This window comes from Castor canadensis, chromosome 10 (assembly GCF_047511655.1).
Source record: "Castor canadensis chromosome 10, mCasCan1.hap1v2, whole genome shotgun sequence".
NCBI lineage: Eukaryota > Metazoa > Chordata > Mammalia > Rodentia > Castoridae > Castor > Castor canadensis.
The window spans coordinates 88010950-88037498 of NC_133395.1; the positions used below are offsets into that span (position 1 = coordinate 88010950).

At 67.9% G+C, this 26549-nt stretch overlaps 12 non-coding genes across 12 annotated transcripts; all 12 read left to right on the plus strand.

Moving 5' to 3' along the window:
• The first annotated feature begins 849 nt into the window (after nt 1-849).
• LOC141411736 (5S ribosomal RNA) lies at nt 850-968 on the plus strand. Its single transcript, XR_012436575.1, has one exon. It is a non-coding gene; the product is annotated as a 5S ribosomal RNA (ribosomal RNA).
• Nucleotides 969-3112: 2144 nt separating this feature from the next.
• On the plus strand, nt 3113-3231 carry LOC141411737 (5S ribosomal RNA). The gene has a single exon (XR_012436576.1). It is a non-coding gene; the product is annotated as a 5S ribosomal RNA (ribosomal RNA).
• A 2145-nt stretch (nt 3232-5376) lies between these two features.
• Nucleotides 5377-5495, plus strand: LOC141411738 (5S ribosomal RNA). Its single transcript, XR_012436577.1, has one exon. It is a non-coding gene; the product is annotated as a 5S ribosomal RNA (ribosomal RNA).
• A 2145-nt stretch (nt 5496-7640) lies between these two features.
• Nucleotides 7641-7759, plus strand: LOC141411739 (5S ribosomal RNA). The gene has a single exon (XR_012436578.1). It is a non-coding gene; the product is annotated as a 5S ribosomal RNA (ribosomal RNA).
• Nucleotides 7760-9903: 2144 nt separating this feature from the next.
• Nucleotides 9904-10022, plus strand: LOC141411740 (5S ribosomal RNA). The gene has a single exon (XR_012436579.1). It is a non-coding gene; the product is annotated as a 5S ribosomal RNA (ribosomal RNA).
• Nucleotides 10023-12167: 2145 nt separating this feature from the next.
• LOC141411741 (5S ribosomal RNA) lies at nt 12168-12286 on the plus strand. The gene has a single exon (XR_012436580.1). It is a non-coding gene; the product is annotated as a 5S ribosomal RNA (ribosomal RNA).
• Nucleotides 12287-14428: 2142 nt separating this feature from the next.
• On the plus strand, nt 14429-14547 carry LOC141411742 (5S ribosomal RNA). Its single transcript, XR_012436581.1, has one exon. It is a non-coding gene; the product is annotated as a 5S ribosomal RNA (ribosomal RNA).
• Nucleotides 14548-16692: 2145 nt separating this feature from the next.
• On the plus strand, nt 16693-16811 carry LOC141411744 (5S ribosomal RNA). Its single transcript, XR_012436583.1, has one exon. It is a non-coding gene; the product is annotated as a 5S ribosomal RNA (ribosomal RNA).
• Nucleotides 16812-18956: 2145 nt separating this feature from the next.
• LOC141411745 (5S ribosomal RNA) lies at nt 18957-19075 on the plus strand. The gene has a single exon (XR_012436584.1). It is a non-coding gene; the product is annotated as a 5S ribosomal RNA (ribosomal RNA).
• Nucleotides 19076-21220: 2145 nt separating this feature from the next.
• Nucleotides 21221-21339, plus strand: LOC141411746 (5S ribosomal RNA). Its single transcript, XR_012436585.1, has one exon. It is a non-coding gene; the product is annotated as a 5S ribosomal RNA (ribosomal RNA).
• Nucleotides 21340-23484: 2145 nt separating this feature from the next.
• On the plus strand, nt 23485-23603 carry LOC141411747 (5S ribosomal RNA). Its single transcript, XR_012436586.1, has one exon. It is a non-coding gene; the product is annotated as a 5S ribosomal RNA (ribosomal RNA).
• A 2161-nt stretch (nt 23604-25764) lies between these two features.
• On the plus strand, nt 25765-25883 carry LOC141413004 (5S ribosomal RNA). Its single transcript, XR_012437846.1, has one exon. It is a non-coding gene; the product is annotated as a 5S ribosomal RNA (ribosomal RNA).
• The last annotated feature ends 666 nt before the right edge of the window (nt 25884-26549 follow it).

Below are 26549 nucleotides of genomic sequence, written 5' to 3' on the forward strand. Positions count from 1 at the left end.
AAGCAGGGGCACAAGACCCAGCAGCGGCACAGGGAAGAGGCCCAGGGCACCCAGGAGCAGACGAGACCCGGGAGTCGTGCGTGCTTGGCGTGGCCGCGGGCCCCGTGACGCCCGAGGACTCGAGTGCTCAGCCCCGTGTAGTGGCCGCGAAGGCCTGCCTGGGAGAAACGCCCCGGGAGGCCGGCAGGAACCCGGGATCGGAAGGGATGTGGAGGGGCCCCGGGTCGGAGGAGATGGCTTTGGCTGTGTTTGGTTTTGTTTCTTCTTCCCAAGATCCCGGGTGTGAAAGGGGCCAGAGGTGAAGTCCTGGGCTGGAAAGCCTCACGATTCAGCCCCGCAGCCCCAGGCCCTGAGTGTGGAGGAGGGCGGAGCGGGTCGGCGAAGGGCGCGGCTGCCGTTTTCCTGATGGGCTGGAGGGGCAGTGGCGCTTTCCGGACGAAGAGGACCGGAAGGGTCCCCGAGACCTCCGCTGGGAGCCACGCACCCACCCAAGGATACGGCTCCAGGAGGCGACGGAGGAGGGCGGCTGCTTGCCCTGGCCCGAGCTGTGCGTCCCCCGCCTTGGCCACAGCAGTGGACATTCCCAGAAGAACAAGCGCCCGAGAGCACTGAGAAATTTTCCCCCGAGAAAACTTGACCCTCGTCCTGGCAGCAGGACACCTCGGGAAGAAAGCCACCCAGCGGCCACCTGGGCGAGACCGGCTGCCCGAGCAGGCGCGCGGGGCCTCTGGCCGCTGGCCCCGGGCTGCCAGCCCCCACCCGGACTCCCAGCCGTGCCAGGAGAGCAGCGTGGAGACGCACGCCGGGGCCCTCGGCAGGCTCTTGGGGCTCCCGGAGGCGGCGGCTAGCGTCTACGGCCATACCACCCTGAACGCGCCCGATCTCGTCTGATCTCGGAAGCTAAGCAGGGTCGGGCCTGGTTAGTACTTGGATGGGAGACCGCCTGGGAATACCGGGTGCTGTAGGCTTTTGCTCCTCCCTCCCTCGCTGCTCCTTTTGTCTTCGGGGACTTCGCCACCACCCCCCCACCACCACCACCACCCCCAGCACCACCACCACCACCACCACCACAACGACCCACCGTGACCACGACCCCGACCCCGTCCGGGCCACCCGCCAGACCCACGCACACCGAATCCTCACAGCTACGTCCCCGAATCCTCTCCCCTCCCCACACTCTCCTGGGGCGCGCGCCCGCGACACGGGTCACCAGCGAGGTTGGTCCCAGGCCACGTTGGGGACCGCTCCCCAACTGCCCTCCAGGCGGGCGGGGAGGGACGTGCGGAAGCCATGAGAAAGTGGGTCCTGCACCCCAGCGGGCCCCACAGCGGGACGCGCCACACCTGGGCTCGCCACAAGGTGGTGCACTGGGTCCAGGGCAAGACGCCAGGGGACAGAGAAGCAGGGAGCCTCAGTCGGGTGCTGCTCCACGTCGCGCTCCGTCGCTCAACCCAAGACAGGGCAGCCAGCGCGTGAACTCTACGTGGGATCCCGCCTCCCACGGCAGAGCCTGCGGTCACAGGGACAGAGGGCGCAGGCCGCCAGAGCTCCGGATGCCAGCGGCAGCTCCCCGTCCCGCTCAAAGGGAGGGAGGGCCGCCGCTGGCGCCCAGTCGCCTGTGCCACCCTCCGGGTCTCAAAGCACTCCTCAGTCAGCTCAAGGACCGGGGCCACCTGGCCTTCGGGGTCACATGGGCTTGGGCACGACGGAAGGGACCGCTTGCCCCCGTGGAACAGACATTCTCCCCGTGGACAACCTCAGGTGCCGGGACCCTCTGCTCCGCCTTGGAAAACCCACCTTCTGCAATGTATGCCCAACGCAATCAGGCCGAGCAGATTGACCCCCTCGGCCCGGCCCCAGTGTGTGATGGGGCTCTGTGCGTGAGGGCTTGCTCTTCCCCACCTACACCAGGCACGGCATCTAACACACACACACAGACACACACACACCACGCAGAGACACCCAGACCACGCACGCACGCACGGGGACGCACCCTCCTCTCCCCCACCCCACACACGAGCAGCCGAAGGACAAGAGGGTATGGCTGGGGCCTGAGCGGGAACAAGCGAAGCCTTGGTTTGCGGCCCCTCGGCCAACTGCATCAGGATTTTTGTCTGGGCTCGGAGGCCAGAGGATCTCTGCCATTTGCTAGCAGGGCCAGGGATGGCAGGAGGGTGGGTACGGGGCTCAGCCAGGGCCAGTTCTGCTGGCACGATCCTGTAGCACGTGGCCGCGTAGCACGGGGCCGGGTCTGAAGGAGGCCAAGCAGGGGCACAAGACCCAGCAGCGGCACAGGGAAGAGGCCCAGGGCACCCAGGAGCAGACGAGACCCGGGAGTCGTGCGTGCTTGGCGTGGCCGCGGGCCCCGTGACGCCCGAGGACTCGAGTGCTCAGCCCCGTGTAGTGGCCGCGAAGGCCTGCCTGGGAGAAACGCCCCGGGAGGCCGGCAGGAACCCGGGATCGGAAGGGATGTGGAGGGGCCCCGGGTCGGAGGAGATGGCTTTGGCTGTGTTTGGTTTTGTTTCTTCTTCCCAAGATCCCGGGTGTGAAAGGGGCCAGAGGTGAAGTCCTGGGCTGGAAAGCCTCACGATTCAGCCCCGCAGCCCCAGGCCCTGAGTGTGGAGGAGGGCGGAGCGGGTCGGCGAAGGGCGCGGCTGCCGTTTTCCTGATGGGCTGGAGGGGCAGTGGCGCTTTCCGGACGAAGAGGACCGGAAGGGTCCCCGAGACCTCCGCTGGGAGCCACGCACCCACCCAAGGATACGGCTCCAGGAGGCGACGGAGGAGGGCGGCTGCTTGCCCTGGCCCGAGCTGTGCGTCCCCCGCCTTGGCCACAGCAGTGGACATTCCCAGAAGAACAAGCGCCCGAGAGCACTGAGAAATTTTCCCCCGAGAAAACTTGACCCTCGTCCTGGCAGCAGGACACCTCGGGAAGAAAGCCACCCAGCGGCCACCTGGGCGAGACCGGCTGCCCGAGCAGGCGCGCGGGGCCTCTGGCCGCTGGCCCCGGGCTGCCAGCCCCCACCCGGACTCCCAGCCGTGCCAGGAGAGCAGCGTGGAGACGCACGCCGGGGCCCTCGGCAGGCTCTTGGGGCTCCCGGAGGCGGCGGCTAGCGTCTACGGCCATACCACCCTGAACGCGCCCGATCTCGTCTGATCTCGGAAGCTAAGCAGGGTCGGGCCTGGTTAGTACTTGGATGGGAGACCGCCTGGGAATACCGGGTGCTGTAGGCTTTTGCTCCTCCCTCCCTCGCTGCTCCTTTTGTCTTCGGGGACTTCGCCACCACCCCCCCCACCACCACCACCACCCCCAGCACCACCACCACCACCACCACCACAACGACCCACCGTGACCACGACCCCGACCCCGTCCGGGCCACCCGCCAGACCCACGCACACCGAATCCTCACAGCTACGTCCCCGAATCCTCTCCCCTCCCCACACTCTCCTGGGGCGCGCGCCCGCGACACGGGTCACCAGCGAGGTTGGTCCCAGGCCACGTTGGGGACCGCTCCCCAACTGCCCTCCAGGCGGGCGGGGAGGGACGTGCGGAAGCCATGAGAAAGTGGGTCCTGCACCCCAGCGGGCCCCACAGCGGGATGCGCCACACCTGGGCTCGCCACAAGGTGGTGCACTGGGTCAAGGGCAAGACGCCAGGGGACAGAGAAGCAGGGAGCCTCAGTCGGGTGCTGCTCCACGTCGCGCTCCGTCGCTCAACCCAAGACAGGGCAGCCAGCGCGCGACCTCTACGTGGGATCCCGCCTCCCACGGCAGAGCCTGCGGTCACAGGGACAGAGGGCGCAGGCCGCCAGAGCTCCGGATGCCAGCGGCAGCTCCCCGTCCCGCTCAAAGGGAGGGAGGGCCGCCGCTGGCGCCCAGTCGCCTGTGCCACCCTCCGGGTCTCAAAGCACTCCTCAGTCAGCTCAAGGACCGGGGCCACCTGGCCTTCGGGGTCACATGGGCTTGGGCACGACGGAAGGGACCGCTTGCCCCCGTGGAACAGACATTCTCCCCGTGGACAACCTCAGGTGCCGGGACCCTCTGCTCCGCCTTGGAAAACCCACCTTCTGCAATGTATGCCCAACGCAATCAGGCCGAGCAGATTGACCCCCTCGGCCCGGCCCCAGTGTGTGATGGGGCTCTGTGCGTGAGGGCTTGCTCTTCCCCACCTACACCAGGCACGGCATCTAACACACACACACACACACACACACACCACGCAGAGACACCCAGACCACGCACGCACGCACGGGGACGCACCCTCCTCTCCCCCACCCCACACACGAGCAGCCGAAGGACAAGAGGGTATGGCTGGGGCCTGAGCGGGAACAAGCGAAGCCTTGGTTTGCGGCCCCTCGGCCAACTGCATCAGGATTTTTGTCTGGGCTCGGAGGCCAGAGGATCTCTGCCATTTGCTAGCAGGGCCAGGGATGGCAGGAGGGTGGGTACGGGGCTCAGCCAGGGCCAGTTCTGCTGGCACGATCCTGTAGCACGTGGCCGCGTAGCACGGGGCCGGGTCTGAAGGAGGCCAAGCAGGGGCACAAGACCCAGCAGCGGCACAGGGAAGAGGCCCAGGGCACCCAGGAGCAGACGAGACCCGGGAGTCGTGCGTGCTTGGCGTGGCCGCGGGCCCCGTGACGCCCGAGGACTCGAGTGCTCAGCCCCGTGTAGTGGCCGCGAAGGCCTGCCTGGGAGAAACGCCCCGGGAGGCCGGCAGGAACCCGGGATCGGAAGGGATGTGGAGGGGCCCCGGGTCGGAGGAGATGGCTTTGGCTGTGTTTGGTTTTGTTTCTTCTTCCCAAGATCCCGGGTGTGAAAGGGGCCAGAGGTGAAGTCCTGGGCTGGAAAGCCTCACGATTCAGCCCCGCAGCCCCAGGCCCTGAGTGTGGAGGAGGGCGGAGCGGGTCGGCGAAGGGCGCGGCTGCCGTTTTCCTGATGGGCTGGAGGGGCAGTGGCGCTTTCCGGACGAAGAGGACCGGAAGGGTCCCCGAGACCTCCGCTGGGAGCCACGCACCCACCCAAGGATACGGCTCCAGGAGGCGACGGAGGAGGGCGGCTGCTTGCCCTGGCCCGAGCTGTGCGTCCCCCGCCTTGGCCACAGCAGTGGACATTCCCAGAAGAACAAGCGCCCGAGAGCACTGAGAAATTTTCCCCCGAGAAAACTTGACCCTCGTCCTGGCAGCAGGACACCTCGGGAAGAAAGCCACCCAGCGGCCACCTGGGCGAGACCGGCTGCCCGAGCAGGCGCGCGGGGCCTCTGGCCGCTGGCCCCGGGCTGCCAGCCCCCACCCGGACTCCCAGCCGTGCCAGGAGAGCAGCGTGGAGACGCACGCCGGGGCCCTCGGCAGGCTCTTGGGGCTCCCGGAGGCGGCGGCTAGCGTCTACGGCCATACCACCCTGAACGCGCCCGATCTCGTCTGATCTCGGAAGCTAAGCAGGGTCGGGCCTGGTTAGTACTTGGATGGGAGACCGCCTGGGAATACCGGGTGCTGTAGGCTTTTGCTCCTCCCTCCCTCGCTGCTCCTTTTGTCTTCGGGGACTTCGCCACCACCCCCCCCACCACCACCACCACCCCCAGCACCACCACCACCACCACCACCACAACGACCCACCGTGACCACGACCCCGACCCCGTCCGGGCCACCCGCCAGACCCACGCACACCGAATCCTCACAGCTACGTCCCCGAATCCTCTCCCCTCCCCACACTCTCCTGGGGCGCGCGCCCGCGACACGGGTCACCAGCGAGGTTGGTCCCAGGCCACGTTGGGGACCGCTCCCCAACTGCCCTCCAGGCGGGCGGGGAGGGACGTGCGGAAGCCATGAGAAAGTGGGTCCTGCACCCCAGCGGGCCCCACAGCGGGACGCGCCACACCTGGGCTCGCCACAAGGTGGTGCACTGGGTCCAGGGCAAGACGCCAGGGGACAGAGAAGCAGGGAGCCTCAGTCGGGTGCTGCTCCACGTCGCGCTCCGTCGCTCAACCCAAGACAGGGCAGCCAGCGCGCGACCTCTACGTGGGATCCCGCCTCCCACGGCAGAGCCTGCGGTCACAGGGACAGAGGGCGCAGGCCGCCAGAGCTCCGGATGCCAGCGGCAGCTCCCCGTCCCGCTCAAAGGGAGGGAGGGCCGCCGCTGGCGCCCAGTCGCCTGTGCCACCCTCCGGGTCTCAAAGCACTCCTCAGTCAGCTCAAGGACCGGGGCCACCTGGCCTTCGGGGTCACATGGGCTTGGGCACGACGGAAGGGACCGCTTGCCCCCGTGGAACAGACATTCTCCCCGTGGACAACCTCAGGTGCCGGGACCCTCTGCTCCGCCTTGGAAAACCCACCTTCTGCAATGTATGCCCAACGCAATCAGGCCGAGCAGATTGACCCCCTCGGCCCGGCCCCAGTGTGTGATGGGGCTCTGTGCGTGAGGGCTTGCTCTTCCCCACCTACACCAGGCACGGCATCTAACACACACACACACACACACACACACCACGCAGAGACACCCAGACCACGCACGCACGCACGGGGACGCACCCTCCTCTCCCCCACCCCACACACGAGCAGCCGAAGGACAAGAGGGTATGGCTGGGGCCTGAGCGGGAACAAGCGAAGCCTTGGTTTGCGGCCCCTCGGCCAACTGCATCAGGATTTTTGTCTGGGCTCGGAGGCCAGAGGATCTCTGCCATTTGCTAGCAGGGCCAGGGATGGCAGGAGGGTGGGTACGGGGCTCAGCCAGGGCCAGTTCTGCTGGCACGATCCTGTAGCACGTGGCCGCGTAGCACGGGGCCGGGTCTGAAGGAGGCCAAGCAGGGGCACAAGACCCAGCAGCGGCACAGGGAAGAGGCCCAGGGCACCCAGGAGCAGACGAGACCCGGGAGTCGTGCGTGCTTGGCGTGGCCGCGGGCCCCGTGACGCCCGAGGACTCGAGTGCTCAGCCCCGTGTAGTGGCCGCGAAGGCCTGCCTGGGAGAAACGCCCCGGGAGGCCGGCAGGAACCCGGGATCGGAAGGGATGTGGAGGGGCCCCGGGTCGGAGGAGATGGCTTTGGCTGTGTTTGGTTTTGTTTCTTCTTCCCAAGATCCCGGGTGTGAAAGGGGCCAGAGGTGAAGTCCTGGGCTGGAAAGCCTCACGATTCAGCCCCGCAGCCCCAGGCCCTGAGTGTGGAGGAGGGCGGAGCGGGTCGGCGAAGGGCGCGGCTGCCGTTTTCCTGATGGGCTGGAGGGGCAGTGGCGCTTTCCGGACGAAGAGGACCGGAAGGGTCCCCGAGACCTCCGCTGGGAGCCACGCACCCACCCAAGGATACGGCTCCAGGAGGCGACGGAGGAGGGCGGCTGCTTGCCCTGGCCCGAGCTGTGCGTCCCCCGCCTTGGCCACAGCAGTGGACATTCCCAGAAGAACAAGCGCCCGAGAGCACTGAGAAATTTTCCCCCGAGAAAACTTGACCCTCGTCCTGGCAGCAGGACACCTCGGGAAGAAAGCCACCCAGCGGCCACCTGGGCGAGACCGGCTGCCCGAGCAGGCGCGCGGGGCCTCTGGCCGCTGGCCCCGGGCTGCCAGCCCCCACCCGGACTCCCAGCCGTGCCAGGAGAGCAGCGTGGAGACGCACGCCGGGGCCCTCGGCAGGCTCTTGGGGCTCCCGGAGGCGGCGGCTAGCGTCTACGGCCATACCACCCTGAACGCGCCCGATCTCGTCTGATCTCGGAAGCTAAGCAGGGTCGGGCCTGGTTAGTACTTGGATGGGAGACCGCCTGGGAATACCGGGTGCTGTAGGCTTTTGCTCCTCCCTCCCTCGCTGCTCCTTTTGTCTTCGGGGACTTCGCCACCACCCCCCCCCCACCACCACCACCCCCAGCACCACCACCACCACCACCACCACAACGACCCACCGTGACCACGACCCCGACCCCGTCCGGGCCACCCGCCAGACCCACGCACACCGAATCCTCACAGCTACGTCCCCGAATCCTCTCCCCTCCCCACACTCTCCTGGGGTGCGCGCCCGCGACACGGGTCACCAGCGAGGTTGGTCCCAGGCCACGTTGGGGACCGCTCCCCAACTGCCCTCCAGGCGGGCGGGGAGGGACGTGCGGAAGCCATGAGAAAGTGGGTCCTGCACCCCAGCGGGCCCCACAGCGGGACGCGCCACACCTGGGCTCGCCACAAGGTGGTGCACTGGGTCCAGGGCAAGACGCCAGGGGACAGAGAAGCAGGGAGCCTCAGTCGGGTGCTGCTCCACGTCGCGCTCCGTCGCTCAACCCAAGACAGGGCAGCCAGCGCGCGACCTCTACGTGGGATCCCGCCTCCCACGGCAGAGCCTGCGGTCACAGGGACAGAGGGCGCAGGCCGCCAGAGCTCCGGATGCCAGCGGCAGCTCCCCGTCCCGCTCAAAGGGAGGGAGGGCCGCCGCTGGCGCCCAGTCGCCTGTGCCACCCTCCGGGTCTCAAAGCACTCCTCAGTCAGCTCAAGGACCGGGGCCACCTGGCCTTCGGGGTCACATGGGCTTGGGCACGACGGAAGGGACCGCTTGCCCCCGTGGAACAGACATTCTCCCCGTGGACAACCTCAGGTGCCGGGACCCTCTGCTCCGCCTTGGAAAACCCACCTTCTGCAATGTATGCCCAACGCAATCAGGCCGAGCAGATTGACCCCCTCGGCCCGGCCCCAGTGTGTGATGGGGCTCTGTGCGTGAGGGCTTGCTCTTCCCCACCTACACCAGGCACGGCATCTAACACACACACACACACACACACACACCACGCAGAGACACCCAGACCACGCACGCACGCACGGGGACGCACCCTCCTCTCCCCCACCCCACACACGAGCAGCCGAAGGACAAGAGGGTATGGCTGGGGCCTGAGCGGGAACAAGCGAAGCCTTGGTTTGCGGCCCCTCGGCCAACTGCATCAGGATTTTTGTCTGGGCTCGGAGGCCAGAGGATCTCTGCCATTTGCTAGCAGGGCCAGGGATGGCAGGAGGGTGGGTACGGGGCTCAGCCAGGGCCAGTTCTGCTGGCACGATCCTGTAGCACGTGGCCGCGTAGCACGGGGCCGGGTCTGAAGGAGGCCAAGCAGGGGCACAAGACCCAGCAGCGGCACAGGGAAGAGGCCCAGGGCACCCAGGAGCAGACGAGACCCGGGAGTCGTGCGTGCTTGGCGTGGCCGCGGGCCCCGTGACGCCCGAGGACTCGAGTGCTCAGCCCCGTGTAGTGGCCGCGAAGGCCTGCCTGGGAGAAACGCCCCGGGAGGCCGGCAGGAACCCGGGATCGGAAGGGATGTGGAGGGGCCCCGGGTCGGAGGAGATGGCTTTGGCTGTGTTTGGTTTTGTTTCTTCTTCCCAAGATCCCGGGTGTGAAAGGGGCCAGAGGTGAAGTCCTGGGCTGGAAAGCCTCACGATTCAGCCCCGCAGCCCCAGGCCCTGAGTGTGGAGGAGGGCGGAGCGGGTCGGCGAAGGGCGCGGCTGCCGTTTTCCTGATGGGCTGGAGGGGCAGTGGCGCTTTCCGGACGAAGAGGACCGGAAGGGTCCCCGAGACCTCCGCTGGGAGCCACGCACCCACCCAAGGATACGGCTCCAGGAGGCGACGGAGGAGGGCGGCTGCTTGCCCTGGCCCGAGCTGTGCGTCCCCCGCCTTGGCCACAGCAGTGGACATTCCCAGAAGAACAAGCGCCCGAGAGCACTGAGAAATTTTCCCCCGAGAAAACTTGACCCTCGTCCTGGCAGCAGGACACCTCGGGAAGAAAGCCACCCAGCGGCCACCTGGGCGAGACCGGCTGCCCGAGCAGGCGCGCGGGGCCTCTGGCCGCTGGCCCCGGGCTGCCAGCCCCCACCCGGACTCCCAGCCGTGCCAGGAGAGCAGCGTGGAGACGCACGCCGGGGCCCTCGGCAGGCTCTTGGGGCTCCCGGAGGCGGCGGCTAGCGTCTACGGCCATACCACCCTGAACGCGCCCGATCTCGTCTGATCTCGGAAGCTAAGCAGGGTCGGGCCTGGTTAGTACTTGGATGGGAGACCGCCTGGGAATACCGGGTGCTGTAGGCTTTTGCTCCTCCCTCCCTCGCTGCTCCTTTTGTCTTCGGGGACTTCGCCACCACCCCCCCCACCACCACCACCACCCCCAGCACCACCACCACCACCACCACCACAACGACCCACCGTGACCACGACCCCGACCCCGTCCGGGCCACCCGCCAGACCCACGCACACCGAATCCTCACAGCTACGTCCCCGAATCCTCTCCCCTCCCCACACTCTCCTGGGGCGCGCGCCCGCGACACGGGTCACCAGCGAGGTTGGTCCCAGGCCACGTTGGGGACCGCTCCCCAACTGCCCTCCAGGCGGGCGGGGAGGGACGTGCGGAAGCCATGAGAAAGTGGGTCCTGCACCCCAGCGGGCCCCACAGCGGGACGCGCCACACCTGGGCTCGCCACAAGGTGGTGCACTGGGTCCAGGGCAAGACGCCAGGGGACAGAGAAGCAGGGAGCCTCAGTCGGGTGCTGCTCCACGTCGCGCTCCGTCGCTCAACCCAAGACAGGGCAGCCAGCGCGCGACCTCTACGTGGGATCCCGCCTCCCACGGCAGAGCCTGCGGTCACAGGGACAGAGGGCGCAGGCCGCCAGAGCTCCGGATGCCAGCGGCAGCTCCCCGTCCCGCTCAAAGGGAGGGAGGGCCGCCGCTGGCGCCCAGTCGCCTGTGCCACCCTCCGGGTCTCAAAGCACTCCTCAGTCAGCTCAAGGACCGGGGCCACCTGGCCTTCGGGGTCACATGGGCTTGGGCACGACGGAAGGGACCGCTTGCCCCCGTGGAACAGACATTCTCCCCGTGGACAACCTCAGGTGCCGGGACCCTCTGCTCCGCCTTGGAAAACCCACCTTCTGCAATGTATGCCCAACGCAATCAGGCCGAGCAGATTGACCCCCTCGGCCCGGCCCCAGTGTGTGATGGGGCTCTGTGCGTGAGGGCTTGCTCTTCCCCACCTACACCAGGCACGGCATCTAACACACACACACACACACACACACACCACGCAGAGACACCCAGACCACGCACGCATGCACGGGGACGCACCCTCCTCTCCCCCACCCCACACACGAGCAGCCGAAGGACAAGAGGGTATGGCTGGGGCCTGAGCGGGAACAAGCGAAGCCTTGGTTTGCGGCCCCTCGGCCAACTGCATCAGGATTTTTGTCTGGGCTCGGAGGCCAGAGGATCTCTGCCATTTGCTAGCAGGGCCAGGGATGGCAGGAGGGTGGGTACGGGGCTCAGCCAGGGCCAGTTCTGCTGGCACGATCCTGTAGCACGTGGCCGCGTAGCACGGGGCCGGGTCTGAAGGAGGCCAAGCAGGGGCACAAGACCCAGCAGCGGCACAGGGAAGAGGCCCAGGGCACCCAGGAGCAGACGAGACCCGGGAGTCGTGCGTGCTTGGCGTGGCCGCGGGCCCCGTGACGCCCGAGGACTCGAGTGCTCAGCCCCGTGTAGTGGCCGCGAAGGCCTGCCTGGGAGAAACGCCCCGGGAGGCCGGCAGGAACCCGGGATCGGAAGGGATGTGGAGGGGCCCCGGGTCGGAGGAGATGGCTTTGGCTGTGTTTGGTTTTGTTTCTTCTTCCCAAGATCCCGGGTGTGAAAGGGGCCAGAGGTGAAGTCCTGGGCTGGAAAGCCTCACGATTCAGCCCCGCAGCCCCAGGCCCTGAGTGTGGAGGAGGGCGGAGCGGGTCGGCGAAGGGCGCGGCTGCCGTTTTCCTGATGGGCTGGAGGGGCAGTGGCGCTTTCCGGACGAAGAGGACCGGAAGGGTCCCCGAGACCTCCGCTGGGAGCCACGCACCCACCCAAGGATACGGCTCCAGGAGGCGACGGAGGAGGGCGGCTGCTTGCCCTGGCCCGAGCTGTGCGTCCCCCGCCTTGGCCACAGCAGTGGACATTCCCAGAAGAACAAGCGCCCGAGAGCACTGAGAAATTTTCCCCCGAGAAAACTTGACCCTCGTCCTGGCAGCAGGACACCTCGGGAAGAAAGCCACCCAGCGGCCACCTGGGCGAGACCGGCTGCCCGAGCAGGCGCGCGGGGCCTCTGGCCGCTGGCCCCGGGCTGCCAGCCCCCACCCGGACTCCCAGCCGTGCCAGGAGAGCAGCGTGGAGACGCACGCCGGGGCCCTCGGCAGGCTCTTGGGGCTCCCGGAGGCGGCGGCTAGCGTCTACGGCCATACCACCCTGAACGCGCCCGATCTCGTCTGATCTCGGAAGCTAAGCAGGGTCGGGCCTGGTTAGTACTTGGATGGGAGACCGCCTGGGAATACCGGGTGCTGTAGGCTTTTGCTCCTCCCTCCCTCGCTGCTCCTTTTGTCTTCGGGGACTTCGCCACCACCCCCCCCCCACCACCACCACCCCCAGCACCACCACCACCACCACCACCACAACGACCCACCGTGACCACGACCCCGACCCCGTCCGGGCCACCCGCCAGACCCACGCACACCGAATCCTCACAGCTACGTCCCCGAATCCTCTCCCCTCCCCACACTCTCCTGGGGCGCGCGCCCGCGACACGGGTCACCAGCGAGGTTGGTCCCAGGCCACGTTGGGGACCGCTCCCCAACTGCCCTCCAGGCGGGCGGGGAGGGACGTGCGGAAGCCATGAGAAAGTGGGTCCTGCACCCCAGCGGGCCCCACAGCGGGACGCGCCACACCTGGGCTCGCCACAAGGTGGTGCACTGGGTCCAGGGCAAGACGCCAGGGGACAGAGAAGCAGGGAGCCTCAGTCGGGTGCTGCTCCACGTCGCGCTCCGTCGCTCAACCCAAGACAGTGCAGCCAGCGCGCGACCTCTACGTGGGATCCCGCCTCCCACGGCAGAGCCTGCGGTCACAGGGACAGAGGGCGCAGGCCGCCAGAGCTCCGGATGCCAGCGGCAGCTCCCCGTCCCGCTCAAAGGGAGGGAGGGCCGCCGCTGGCGCCCAGTCGCCTGTGCCACCCTCCGGGTCTCAAAGCACTCCTCAGTCAGCTCAAGGACCGGGGCCACCTGGCCTTCGGGGTAACATGGGCTTGGACACGACGGAAGGGACCGCTTGCCCCCGTGGAACAGACATTCTCCCCGTGGACAACCTCAGGTGCCGGGACCCTCTGCTCCGCCTTGGAAAACCCACCTTCTGCAATGTATGCCCAACGCAATCAGGCCGAGCAGATTGACCCCCTCGGCCCGGCCCCAGTGTGTGATGGGGCTCTGTGCGTGAGGGCTTGCTCTTCCCCACCTACACCAGGCACGGCATCTAACACACACACACACACACACACACCACGCAGAGACACCCAGACCACGCACGCACGCACGGGGACGCACCCTCCTCTCCCCCACCCCACACACGAGCAGCCGAAGGACAAGAGGGTATGGCTGGGGCCTGAGCGGGAACAAGCGAAGCCTTGGTTTGCGGCCCCTCGGCCAACTGCATCAGGATTTTTGTCTGGGCTCGGAGGCCAGAGGATCTCTGCCATTTGCTAGCAGGGCCAGGGATGGCAGGAGGGTGGGTACGGGGCTCAGCCAGGGCCAGTTCTGCTGGCACGATCCTGTAGCACGTGGCCGCGTAGCACGGGGCCGGGTCTGAAGGAGGCCAAGCAGGGGCACAAGACCCAGCAGCGGCACAGGGAAGAGGCCCAGGGCACCCAGGAGCAGACGAGACCCGGGAGTCGTGCGTGCTTGGCGTGGCCGCGGGCCCCGTGACGCCCGAGGACTCGAGTGCTCAGCCCCGTGTAGTGGCCGCGAAGGCCTGCCTGGGAGAAACGCCCCGGGAGGCCGGCAGGAACCCGGGATCGGAAGGGATGTGGAGGGGCCCCGGGTCGGAGGAGATGGCTTTGGCTGTGTTTGGTTTTGTTTCTTCTTCCCAAGATCCCGGGTGTGAAAGGGGCCAGAGGTGAAGTCCTGGGCTGGAAAGCCTCACGATTCAGCCCCGCAGCCCCAGGCCCTGAGTGTGGAGGAGGGCGGAGCGGGTCGGCGAAGGGCACGGCTGCCGTTTTCCTGATGGGCTGGAGGGGCAGTGGCGCTTTCCGGACGAAGAGGACCGGAAGGGTCCCCGAGACCTCCGCTGGGAGCCACGCACCCACCCAAGGATACGGCTCCAGGAGGCGACGGAGGAGGGCGGCTGCTTGCCCTGGCCCGAGCTGTGCGTCCCCCGCCTTGGCCACAGCAGTGGACATTCCCAGAAGAACAAGCGCCCGAGAGCACTGAGAAATTTTCCCCCGAGAAAACTTGACCCTCGTCCTGGCAGCAGGACACCTCGGGAAGAAAGCCACCCAGCGGCCACCTGGGCGAGACCGGCTGCCCGAGCAGGCGCGCGGGGCCTCTGGCCGCTGGCCCCGGGCTGCCAGCCCCCACCCGGACTCCCAGCCGTGCCAGGAGAGCAGCGTGGAGACGCACGCCGGGGCCCTCGGCAGGCTCTTGGGGCTCCCGGAGGCGGCGGCTAGCGTCTACGGCCATACCACCCTGAACGCGCCCGATCTCGTCTGATCTCGGAAGCTAAGCAGGGTCGGGCCTGGTTAGTACTTGGATGGGAGACCGCCTGGGAATACCGGGTGCTGTAGGCTTTTGCTCCTCCCTCCCTCGCTGCTCCTTTTGTCTTCGGGGACTTCGCCACCACCCCCCCCACCACCACCACCACCCCCAGCACCACCACCACCACCACCACCACAACGACCCACCGTGACCACGACCCCGACCCCGTCCGGGCCACCCGCCAGACCCACGCACACCGAATCCTCACAGCTACGTCCCCGAATCCTCTCCCCTCCCCACACTCTCCTGGGGCGCGCGCCCGCGACACGGGTCACCAGCGAGGTTGGTCCCAGGCCACGTTGGGGACCGCTCCCCAACTGCCCTCCAGGCGGGCGGGGAGGGACGTGCGGAAGCCATGAGAAAGTGGGTCCTGCACCCCAGCGGGCCCCACAGCGGGACGCGCCACACCTGGGCTCGCCACAAGGTGGTGCACTGGGTCCAGGGCAAGACGCCAGGGGACAGAGAAGCAGGGAGCCTCAGTCGGGTGCTGCTCCACGTCGCGCTCCGTCGCTCAACCCAAGACAGGGCAGCCAGCGCGCGACCTCTACGTGGGATCCCGCCTCCCACGGCAGAGCCTGCGGTCACAGGGACAGAGGGCGCAGGCCGCCAGAGCTCCGGATGCCAGCGGCAGCTCCCCGTCCCGCTCAAAGGGAGGGAGGGCCGCCGCTGGCGCCCAGTCGCCTGTGCCACCCTCCGGGTCTCAAAGCACTCCTCAGTCAGCTCAAGGACCGGGGCCACCTGGCCTTCGGGGTCACATGGGCTTGGGCACGACGGAAGGGACCGCTTGCCCCCGTGGAACAGACATTCTCCCCGTGGACAACCTCAGGTGCCGGGACCCTCTGCTCCGCCTTGGAAAACCCACCTTCTGCAATGTATGCCCAACGCAATCAGGCCGAGCAGATTGACCCCCTCGGCCCGGCCCCAGTGTGTGATGGGGCTCTGTGCGTGAGGGCTTGCTCTTCCCCACCTACACCAGGCACGGCATCTAACACACACACACACACACACACACACCACGCAGAGACACCCAGACCACGCACGCACGCACGGGGACGCACCCTCCTCTCCCCCACCCCACACACGAGCAGCCGAAGGACAAGAGGGTATGGCTGGGGCCTGAGCGGGAACAAGCGAAGCCTTGGTTTGCGGCCCCTCGGCCAACTGCATCAGGATTTTTGTCTGGGCTCGGAGGCCAGAGGATCTCTGCCATTTGCTAGCAGGGCCAGGGATGGCAGGAGGGTGGGTACGGGGCTCAGCCAGGGCCAGTTCTGCTGGCACGATCCTGTAGCACGTGGCCGCGTAGCACGGGGCCGGGTCTGAAGGAGGCCAAGCAGGGGCACAAGACCCAGCAGCGGCACAGGGAAGAGGCCCAGGGCACCCAGGAGCAGACGAGACCCGGGAGTCGTGCGTGCTTGGCGTGGCCGCGGGCCCCGTGACGCCCGAGGACTCGAGTGCTCAGCCCCGTGTAGTGGCCGCGAAGGCCTGCCTGGGAGAAACGCCCCGGGAGGCCGGCAGGAACCCGGGATCGGAAGGGATGTGGAGGGGCCCCGGGTCGGAGGAGATGGCTTTGGCTGTGTTTGGTTTTGTTTCTTCTTCCCAAGATCCCGGGTGTGAAAGGGGCCAGAGGTGAAGTCCTGGGCTGGAAAGCCTCACGATTCAGCCCCGCAGCCCCAGGCCCTGAGTGTGGAGGAGGGCGGAGCGGGTCGGCGAAGGGCACGGCTGCCGTTTTCCTGATGGGCTGGAGGGGCAGTGGCGCTTTCCGGACGAAGAGGACCGGAAGGGTCCCCGAGACCTCCGCTGGGAGCCACGCACCCACCCAAGGATACGGCTCCAGGAGGCGACGGAGGAGGGCGGCTGCTTGCCCTGGCCCGAGCTGTGCGTCCCCCGCCTTGGCCACAGCAGTGGACATTCCCAGAAGAACAAGCGCCCGAGAGCACTGAGAAATTTTCCCCCGAGAAAACTTGACCCTCGTCCTGGCAGCAGGACACCTCGGGAAGAAAGCCACCCAGCGGCCACCTGGGCGAGACCGGCTGCCCGAGCAGGCGCGCGGGGCCTCTGGCCGCTGGCCCCGGGCTGCCAGCCCCCACCCGGACTCCCAGCCGTGCCAGGAGAGCAGCGTGGAGACGCACGCCGGGGCCCTCGGCAGGCTCTTGGGGCTCCCGGAGGCGGCGGCTAGCGTCTACGGCCATACCACCCTGAACGCGCCCGATCTCGTCTGATCTCGGAAGCTAAGCAGGGTCGGGCCTGGTTAGTACTTGGATGGGAGACCGCCTGGGAATACCGGGTGCTGTAGGCTTTTGCTCCTCCCTCCCTCGCTGCTCCTTTTGTCTTCGGGGACTTCGCCACCACCCCCCCCACCACCACCACCACCCCCAGCACCACCACCACCACCACCACCACAACGACCCACCGTGACCACGACCCCGACCCCGTCCGGGCCACCCGCCAGACCCACGCACACCGAATCCTCACAGCTACGTCCCCGAATCCTCTCCCCTCCCCACACTCTCCTGGGGCGCGCGCCCGCGACACGGGTCACCAGCGAGGTTGGTCCCAGGCCACGTTGGGGACCGCTCCCCAACTGCCCTCCAGGCGGGCGGGGAGGGACGTGCGGAAGCCATGAGAAAGTGGGTCCTGCACCCCAGCGGGCCCCACAGCGGGACGCGCCACACCTGGGCTCGCCACAAGGTGGTGCACTGGGTCCAGGGCAAGACGCCAGGGGACAGAGAAGCAGGGAGCCTCAGTCGGGTGCTGCTCCACGTCGCGCTCCGTCACTCAACCCAAGACAGGGCAGCCAGCGCGCGACCTCTACGTGGGATCCCGCCTCCCACGGCAGAGCCTGCGGTCACAGGGACAGAGGGCGCAGGCCGCCAGAGCTCCGGATGCCAGCGGCAGCTCCCCGTCCCGCTCAAAGGGAGGGAGGGCCGCCGCTGGCGCCCAGTCGCCTGTGCCACCCTCCGGGTCTCAAAGCACTCCTCAGTCAGCTCAAGGACCGGGGCCACCTGGCCTTCGGGGTCACATGGGCTTGGGCACGACGGAAGGGACCGCTTGCCCCCGTGGAACAGACATTCTCCCCGTGGACAACCTCAGGTGCCGGGACCCTCTGCTCCGCCTTGGAAAACCCACCTTCTGCAATGTATGCCCAACGCAATCAGGCCGAGCAGATTGACCCCCTCGGCCCGGCCCCAGTGTGTGATGGGGCTCTGTGCGTGAGGGCTTGCTCTTCCCCACCTACACCAGGCACGGCATCTAACACACACACACACACACACACACACCACGCAGAGACACCCAGACCACGCACGCACGCACGGGGACGCACCCTCCTCTCCCCCACCCCACACACGAGCAGCCGAAGGACAAGAGGGTATGGCTGGGGCCTGAGCGGGAACAAGCGAAGCCTTGGTTTGCGGCCCCTCGGCCAACTGCATCAGGATTTTTGTCTGGGCTCGGAGGCCAGAGGATCTCTGCCATTTGCTAGCAGGGCCAGGGATGGCAGGAGGGTGGGTACGGGGCTCAGCCAGGGCCAGTTCTGCTGGCACGATCCTGTAGCACGTGGCCGCGTAGCACGGGGCCGGGTCTGAAGGAGGCCAAGCAGGGGCACAAGACCCAGCAGCGGCACAGGGAAGAGGCCCAGGGCACCCAGGAGCAGACGAGACCCGGGAGTCGTGCGTGCTTGGCGTGGCCGCGGGCCCCGTGACGCCCGAGGACTCGAGTGCTCAGCCCCGTGTAGTGGCCGCGAAGGCCTGCCTGGGAGAAACGCCCCGGGAGGCCGGCAGGAACCCGGGATCGGAAGGGATGTGGAGGGGCCCCGGGTCGGAGGAGATGGCTTTGGCTGTGTTTGGTTTTGTTTCTTCTTCCCAAGATCCCGGGTGTGAAAGGGGCCAGAGGTGAAGTCCTGGGCTGGAAAGCCTCACGATTCAGCCCCGCAGCCCCAGGCCCTGAGTGTGGAGGAGGGCGGAGCGGGTCGGCGAAGGGCGCGGCTGCCGTTTTCCTGATGGGCTGGAGGGGCAGTGGCGCTTTCCGGACGAAGAGGACCGGAAGGGTCCCCGAGACCTCCGCTGGGAGCCACGCACCCACCCAAGGATACGGCTCCAGGAGGCGACGGAGGAGGGCGGCTGCTTGCCCTGGCCCGAGCTGTGCGTCCCCCGCCTTGGCCACAGCAGTGGACATTCCCAGAAGAACAAGCGCCCGAGAGCACTGAGAAATTTTCCCCCGAGAAAACTTGACCCTCGTCCTGGCAGCAGGACACCTCGGGAAGAAAGCCACCCAGCGGCCACCTGGGCGAGACCGGCTGCCCGAGCAGGCGCGCGGGGCCTCTGGCCGCTGGCCCCGGGCTGCCAGCCCCCACCCGGACTCCCAGCCGTGCCAGGAGAGCAGCGTGGAGACGCACGCCGGGGCCCTCGGCAGGCTCTTGGGGCTCCCGGAGGCGGCGGCTAGCGTCTACGGCCATACCACCCTGAACGCGCCCGATCTCGTCTGATCTCGGAAGCTAAGCAGGGTCGGGCCTGGTTAGTACTTGGATGGGAGACCGCCTGGGAATACCGGGTGCTGTAGGCTTTTGCTCCTCCCTCCCTCGCTGCTCCTTTTGTCTTCGGGGACTTCGCCACCACCCCCCCCACCACCACCACCACCCCCAGCACCACCACCACCACCACCACCACAACGACCCACCGTGACCACGACCCCGACCCCGTCCGGGCCACCCGCCAGACCCACGCACACCGAATCCTCACAGCTACGTCCCCGAATCCTCTCCCCTCCCCACACTCTCCTGGGGCGCGCGCCCGCGACACGGGTCACCAGCGAGGTTGGTCCCAGGCCACGTTGGGGACCGCTCCCCAACTGCCCTCCAGGCGGGCGGGGAGGGACGTGCGGAAGCCATGAGAAAGTGGGTCCTGCACCCCAGCGGGCCCCACAGCGGGACGCGCCACACCTGGGCTCGCCACAAGGTGGTGCACTGGGTCCAGGGCAAGACGCCAGGGGACAGAGAAGCAGGGAGCCTCAGTCGGGTGCTGCTCCACGTCGCGCTCCGTCGCTCAACCCAAGACAGGGCAGCCAGCGCGCGACCTCTACGTGGGATCCCGCCTCCCACGGCAGAGCCTGCGGTCACAGGGACAGAGGGCGCAGGCCGCCAGAGCTCCGGATGCCAGCGGCAGCTCCCCGTCCCGCTCAAAGGGAGGGAGGGCCGCCGCTGGCGCCCAGTCGCCTGTGCCACCCTCCGGGTCTCAAAGCACTCCTCAGTCAGCTCAAGGACCGGGGCCACCTGGCCTTCGGGGTCACATGGGCTTGGGCACGACGGAAGGGACCGCTTGCCCCCGTGGAACAGACATTCTCCCCGTGGACAACCTCAGGTGCCGGGACCCTCTGCTCCGCCTTGGAAAACCCACCTTCTGCAATGTATGCCCAACGCAATCAGGCCGAGCAGATTGACCCCCTCGGCCCGGCCCCAGTGTGTGATGGGGCTCTGTGCGTGAGGGCTTGCTCTTCCCCACCTACACCAGGCACGGCATCTAACACACACACACACACACACACACACCACGCAGAGACACCCAGACCACGCACGCACGCACGGGGACGCACCCTCCTCTCCCCCACCCCACACACGAGCAGCCGAAGGACAAGAGGGTATGGCTGGGGCCTGAGCGGGAACAAGCGAAGCCTTGGTTTGCGGCCCCTCGGCCAACTGCATCAGGATTTTTGTCTGGGCTCGGAGGCCAGAGGATCTCTGCCATTTGCTAGCAGGGCCAGGGATGGCAGGAGGGTGGGTACGGGGCTCAGCCAGGGCCAGTTCTGCTGGCACGATCCTGTAGCACGTGGCCGCGTAGCACGGGGCCGGGTCTGAAGGAGGCCAAGCAGGGGCACAAGACCCAGCAGCGGCACAGGGAAGAGGCCCAGGGCACCCAGGAGCAGACGAGACCCGGGAGTCGTGCGTGCTTGGCGTGGCCGCGGGCCCCGTGACGCCCGAGGACTCGAGTGCTCAGCCCCGTGTAGTGGCCGCGAAGGCCTGCCTGGGAGAAACGCCCCGGGAGGCCGGCAGGAACCCGGGATCGGAAGGGATGTGGAGGGGCCCCGGGTCGGAGGAGATGGCTTTGGCTGTGTTTGGTTTTGTTTCTTCTTCCCAAGATCCCGGGTGTGAAAGGGGCCAGAGGTGAAGTCCTGGGCTGGAAAGCCTCACGATTCAGCCCCGCAGCCCCAGGCCCTGAGTGTGGAGGAGGGCGGAGCGGGTCGGCGAAGGGCACGGCTGCCGTTTTCCTGATGGGCTGGAGGGGCAGTGGCGCTTTCCGGACGAAGAGGACCGGAAGGGTCCCCGAGACCTCCGCTGGGAGCCACGCACCCACCCAAGGATACGGCTCCAGGAGGCGACGGAGGAGGGCGGCTGCTTGCCCTGGCCCGAGCTGTGCGTCCCCCGCCTTGGCCACAGCAGTGGACATTCCCAGAAGAACAAGCGCCCGAGAGCACTGAGAAATTTTCCCCCGAGAAAACTTGACCCTCGTCCTGGCAGCAGGACACCTCGGGAAGAAAGCCACCCAGCGGCCACCTGGGCGAGACCGGCTGCCCGAGCAGGCGCGCGGGGCCTCTGGCCGCTGGCCCCGGGCTGCCAGCCCCCACCCGGACTCCCAGCCGTGCCAGGAGAGCAGCGTGGAGACGCACGCCGGGGCCCTCGGCAGGCTCTTGGGGCTCCCGGAGGCGGCGGCTAGCGTCTACGGCCATACCACCCTGAACGCGCCCGATCTCGTCTGATCTCGGAAGCTAAGCAGGGTCGGGCCTGGTTAGTACTTGGATGGGAGACCGCCTGGGAATACCGGGTGCTGTAGGCTTTTGCTCCTCCCTCCCTCGCTGCTCCTTTTGTCTTCGGGGACTTCGCCACCACCCCCCCCACCACCACCACCACCCCCAGCACCACCACCACCACCACCACCACAACGACCCACCGTGACCACGACCCCGACCCCGTCCGGGCCACCCGCCAGACCCACGCACACCGAATCCTCACAGCTACGTCCCCGAATCCTCTCCCCTCCCCACACTCTCCTGGGGCGCGCGCCCGCGACACGGGTCACCAGCGAGGTTGGTCCCAGGCCACGTTGGGGACCGCTCCCCAACTGCCCTCCAGGCGGGCGGGGAGGGACGTGCGGAAGCCATGAGAAAGTGGGTCCTGCACCCCAGCGGGCCCCACAGCGGGACGCGCCACACCTGGGCTCGCCACAAGGTGGTGCACTGGGTCCAGGGCAAGACGCCAGGGGACAGAGAAGCAGGGAGCCTCAGTCGGGTGCTGCTCCACGTCGCGCTCCGTCGCTCAACCCAAGACAGGGCAGCCAGCGCGCGACCTCTACGTGGGATCCCGCCTCCCACGGCAGAGCCTGCGGTCACAGGGACAGAGGGCGCAGGCCGCCAGAGCTCCGGATGCCAGCGGCAGCTCCCCGTCCCGCTCAAAGGGAGGGAGGGCCGCCGCTGGCGCCCAGTCGCCTGTGCCACCCTCCGGGTCTCAAAGCACTCCTCAGTCAGCTCAAGGACCGGGGCCACCTGGCCTTCGGGGTCACATGGGCTTGGGCACGACGGAAGGGACCGCTTGCCCCCGTGGAACAGACATTCTCCCCGTGGACAACCTCAGGTGCCGGGACCCTCTGCTCCGCCTTGGAAAACCCACCTTCTGCAATGTATGCCCAACGCAATCAGGCCGAGCAGATTGACCCCCTCGGCCCGGCCCCAGTGTGTGATGGGGCTCTGTGCGTGAGGGCTTGCTCTTCCCCACCTACACCAGGCACGGCATCTAACACACACACACACACACACACACACCACGCAGAGACACCCAGACCACGCACGCACGCACGGGGACGCACCCTCCTCTCCCCCACCCCACACACGAGCAGCCGAAGGACAAGAGGGTATGGCTGGGGCCTGAGCGGGAACAAGCGAAGCCTTGGTTTGCGGCCCCTCGGCCAACTGCATCAGGATTTTTGTCTGGGCTCGGAGGCCAGAGGATCTCTGCCATTTGCTAGCAGGGCCAGGGATGGCAGGAGGGTGGGTACGGGGCTCAGCCAGGGCCAGTTCTGCTGGCACGATCCTGTAGCACGTGGCCGCGTAGCACGGGGCCGGGTCTGAAGGAGGCCAAGCAGGGGCACAAGACCCAGCAGCGGCACAGGGAAGAGGCCCAGGGCACCCAGGAGCAGACGAGACCCGGGAGTCGTGCGTGCTTGGCGTGGCCGCGGGCCCCGTGACGCCCGAGGACTCGAGTGCTCAGCCCCGTGTAGTGGCCGCGAAGGCCTGCCTGGGAGAAACGCCCCGGGAGGCCGGCAGGAACCCGGGATCGGAAGGGATGTGGAGGGGCCCCGGGTCGGAGGAGATGGCTTTGGCTGTGTTTGGTTTTGTTTCTTCTTCCCAAGATCCCGGGTGTGAAAGGGGCCAGAGGTGAAGTCCTGGGCTGGAAAGCCTCACGATTCAGCCCCGCAGCCCCAGGCCCTGAGTGTGGAGGAGGGCGGAGCGGGTCGGCGAAGGGCGCGGCTGCCGTTTTCCTGATGGGCTGGAGGGGCAGTGGCGCTTTCCGGACGAAGAGGACCGGAAGGGTCCCCGAGACCTCCGCTGGGAGCCACGCACCCACCCAAGGATACGGCTCCAGGAGGCGACGGAGGAGGGCGGCTGCTTGCCCTGGCCCGAGCTGTGCGTCCCCCGCCTTGGCCACAGCAGTGGACATTCCCAGAAGAACAAGCGCCCGAGAGCACTGAGAAATTTTCCCCCGAGAAAACTTGACCCTCGTCCTGGCAGCAGGACACCTCGGGAAGAAAGCCACCCAGCGGCCACCTGGGCGAGACCGGCTGCCCGAGCAGGCGCGCGGGGCCTCTGGCCGCTGGCCCCGGGCTGCCAGCCCCCACCCGGACTCCCAGCCGTGCCAGGAGAGCAGCGTGGAGACGCACGCCGGGGCCCTCGGCAGGCTCTTGGGGCTCCCGGAGGCGGCGGCTAGCGTCTACGGCCATACCACCCTGAACGCGCCCGATCTCGTCTGATCTCGGAAGCTAAGCAGGGTCGGGCCTGGTTAGTACTTGGATGGGAGACCGCCTGGGAATACCGGGTGCTGTAGGCTTTTGCTCCTCCCTCCCTCGCTGCTCCTTTTGTCTTCGGGGACTTCGCCACCACCCCCCCCACCACCACCACCACCCCCAGCACCACCACCACCACCACCACCACAACGACCCACCGTGACCACGACCCCGACCCCGTCCGGGCCACCCGCCAGACCCACGCACACCGAATCCTCACAGCTACGTCCCCGAATCCTCTCCCCTCCCCACACTCTCCTGGGGCGCGCGCCCGCGACACGGGTCACCAGCGAGGTTGGTCCCAGGCCACGTTGGGGACCGCTCCCCAACTGCCCTCCAGGCGGGCGGGGAGGGACGTGCGGAAGCCATGAGAAAGTGGGTCCTGCACCCCAGCGGGCCCCACAGCGGGACGCGCCACACCTGGGCTCGCCACAAGGTGGTGCACTGGGTCCAGGGCAAGACGCCAGGGGACAGAGAAGCAGGGAGCCTCAGTCGGGTGCTGCTCCACGTCGCGCTCCGTCGCTCAACCCAAGACAGGGCAGCCAGCGCGCGACCTCTACGTGGGATCCCGCCTCCCACGGCAGAGCCTGCGGTCACAGGGACAGAGGGCGCAGGCCGCCAGAGCTCCGGATGCCAGCGGCAGCTCCCCGTCCCGCTCAAAGGGAGGGAGGGCCGCCGCTGGCGCCCAGTCGCCTGTGCCACCCTCCGGGTCTCAAAGCACTCCTCAGTCAGCTCAAGGACCGGGGCCACCTGGCCTTCGGGGTCACATGGGCTTGGGCACGACGGAAGGGACCGCTTGCCCCCGTGGAACAGACATTCTCCCCGTGGACAACCTCAGGTGCCGGGACCCTCTGCTCCGCCTTGGAAAACCCACCTTCTGCAATGTATGCCCAACGCAATCAGGCCGAGCAGATTGACCCCCTCGGCCCGGCCCCAGTGTGTGATGGGGCTCTGTGCGTGAGGGCTTGCTCTTCCCCACCTACACCAGGCACGGCATCTAACACACACACACACACACACACACACACACACACACACACACCACGCAGAGACACCCAGACCACGCACGCACGCACGGGGACGCACCCTCCTCTCCCCCACCCCACACACGAGCAGCCGAAGGACAAGAGGGTATGGCTGGGGCCTGAGCGGGAACAAGCGAAGCCTTGGTTTGCGGCCCCTCGGCCAACTGCATCAGGATTTTTGTCTGGGCTCGGAGGCCAGAGGATCTCTGCCATTTGCTAGCAGGGCCAGGGATGGCAGGAGGGTGGGTACGGGGCTCAGCCAGGGCCAGTTCTGCTGGCACGATCCTGTAGCACGTGGCCGCGTAGCACGGGGCCGGGTCTGAAGGAGGCCAAGCAGGGGCACAAGACCCAGCAGCGGCACAGGGAAGAGGCCCAGGGCACCCAGGAGCAGACGAGACCCGGGAGTCGTGCGTGCTTGGCGTGGCCGCGGGCCCCGTGACGCCCGAGGACTCGAGTGCTCAGCCCCGTGTAGTGGCCGCGAAGGCCTGCCTGGGAGAAACGCCCCGGGAGGCCGGCAGGAACCCGGGATCGGAAGGGATGTGGAGGGGCCCCGGGTCGGAGGAGATGGCTTTGGCTGTGTTTGGTTTTGTTTCTTCTTCCCAAGATCCCGGGTGTGAAAGGGGCCAGAGGTGAAGTCCTGGGCTGGAAAGCCTCACGATTCAGCCCCGCAGCCCCAGGCCCTGAGTGTGGAGGAGGGCGGAGCGGGTCGGCGAAGGGCGCGGCTGCCGTTTTCCTGATGGGCTGGAGGGGCAGTGGCGCTTTCCGGACGAAGAGGACCGGAAGGGTCCCCGAGACCTCCGCTGGGAGCCACGCACCCACCCAAGGATACGGCTCCAGGAGGCGACGGAGGAGGGCGGCTGCTTGCCCTGGCCCGAGCTGTGCGTCCCCCGCCTTGGCCACAGCAGTGGACATTCCCAGAAGAACAAGCGCCCGAGAGCACTGAGAAATTTTCCCCCGAGAAAACTTGACCCTCGTCCTGGCAGCAGGACACCTCGGGAAGAAAGCCACCCAGCGGCCACCTGGGCGAGACCGGCTGCCCGAGCAGGCGCGCGGGGCCTCTGGCCGCTGGCCCCGGGCTGCCAGCCCCCACCCGGACTCCCAGCCGTGCCAGGAGAGCAGCGTGGAGACGCACGCCGGGGCCCTCGGCAGGCTCTTGGGGCTCCCGGAAGCGGCGGCTAGCGTCTACGGCCATACCACCCTGAACGCGCCCGATCTCGTCTGATCTCGGAAGCTAAGCAGGGTCGGGCCTGGTTAGTACTTGGATGGGAGACCGCCTGGGAATACCAGGTGCTGTAGGCTTTTGCTCCTCCCTCCCTCGCTGCTCCTTTTGTCTTCGGGGACTTCGCCACCACCCCCCCACCACCACCACCACCCCCAGCACCACCACCACCACCACCACAACGAACCACCGTGACCACGACCCCGACCCCGTCCGGGCCACCCGCCAGACCCACGCACACCGAATCCTCACAGCTACGTCCCCGAATCCTCTCCCCTCCCCACACTCTCCTGGGGCGCGCGCCCGCGACACGGGTCACCAGCGAGGTTGGTCCCAGGCCACGTTGGGGACCGCTCCCCAACTGCCCTCCAGGCGGGCGGGGAGGGACGTGCGGAAGCCATGAGAAAGTGGGTCCTGCACCCCAGCGGGCCCCACAGCGGGACGCGCCACACCTGGGCTCGCCACAAGGTGGTGCACTGGGTCCAGGGCAAGACGCCAGGGGACAGAGAAGCAGGGAGCCTCAGTCGGGTGCTGCTCCACGTCGCGCTCCGTCGCTCAACCCAAGACAGGGCAGCCAGCGCGCGACCTCTACGTGGGATCCCGCCTCCCACGGCAGAGCCTGCGGTCACAGGGACAGAGGGCGCAGGCCGCCAGAGCTCCGGATGCCAGCGGCAGCTCCCCGTCCCGCTCAAAGGGAGGGAGGGCCGCCGCTGGCGCCCAGTCGCCTGTGCCACCCTCCGGGTCTC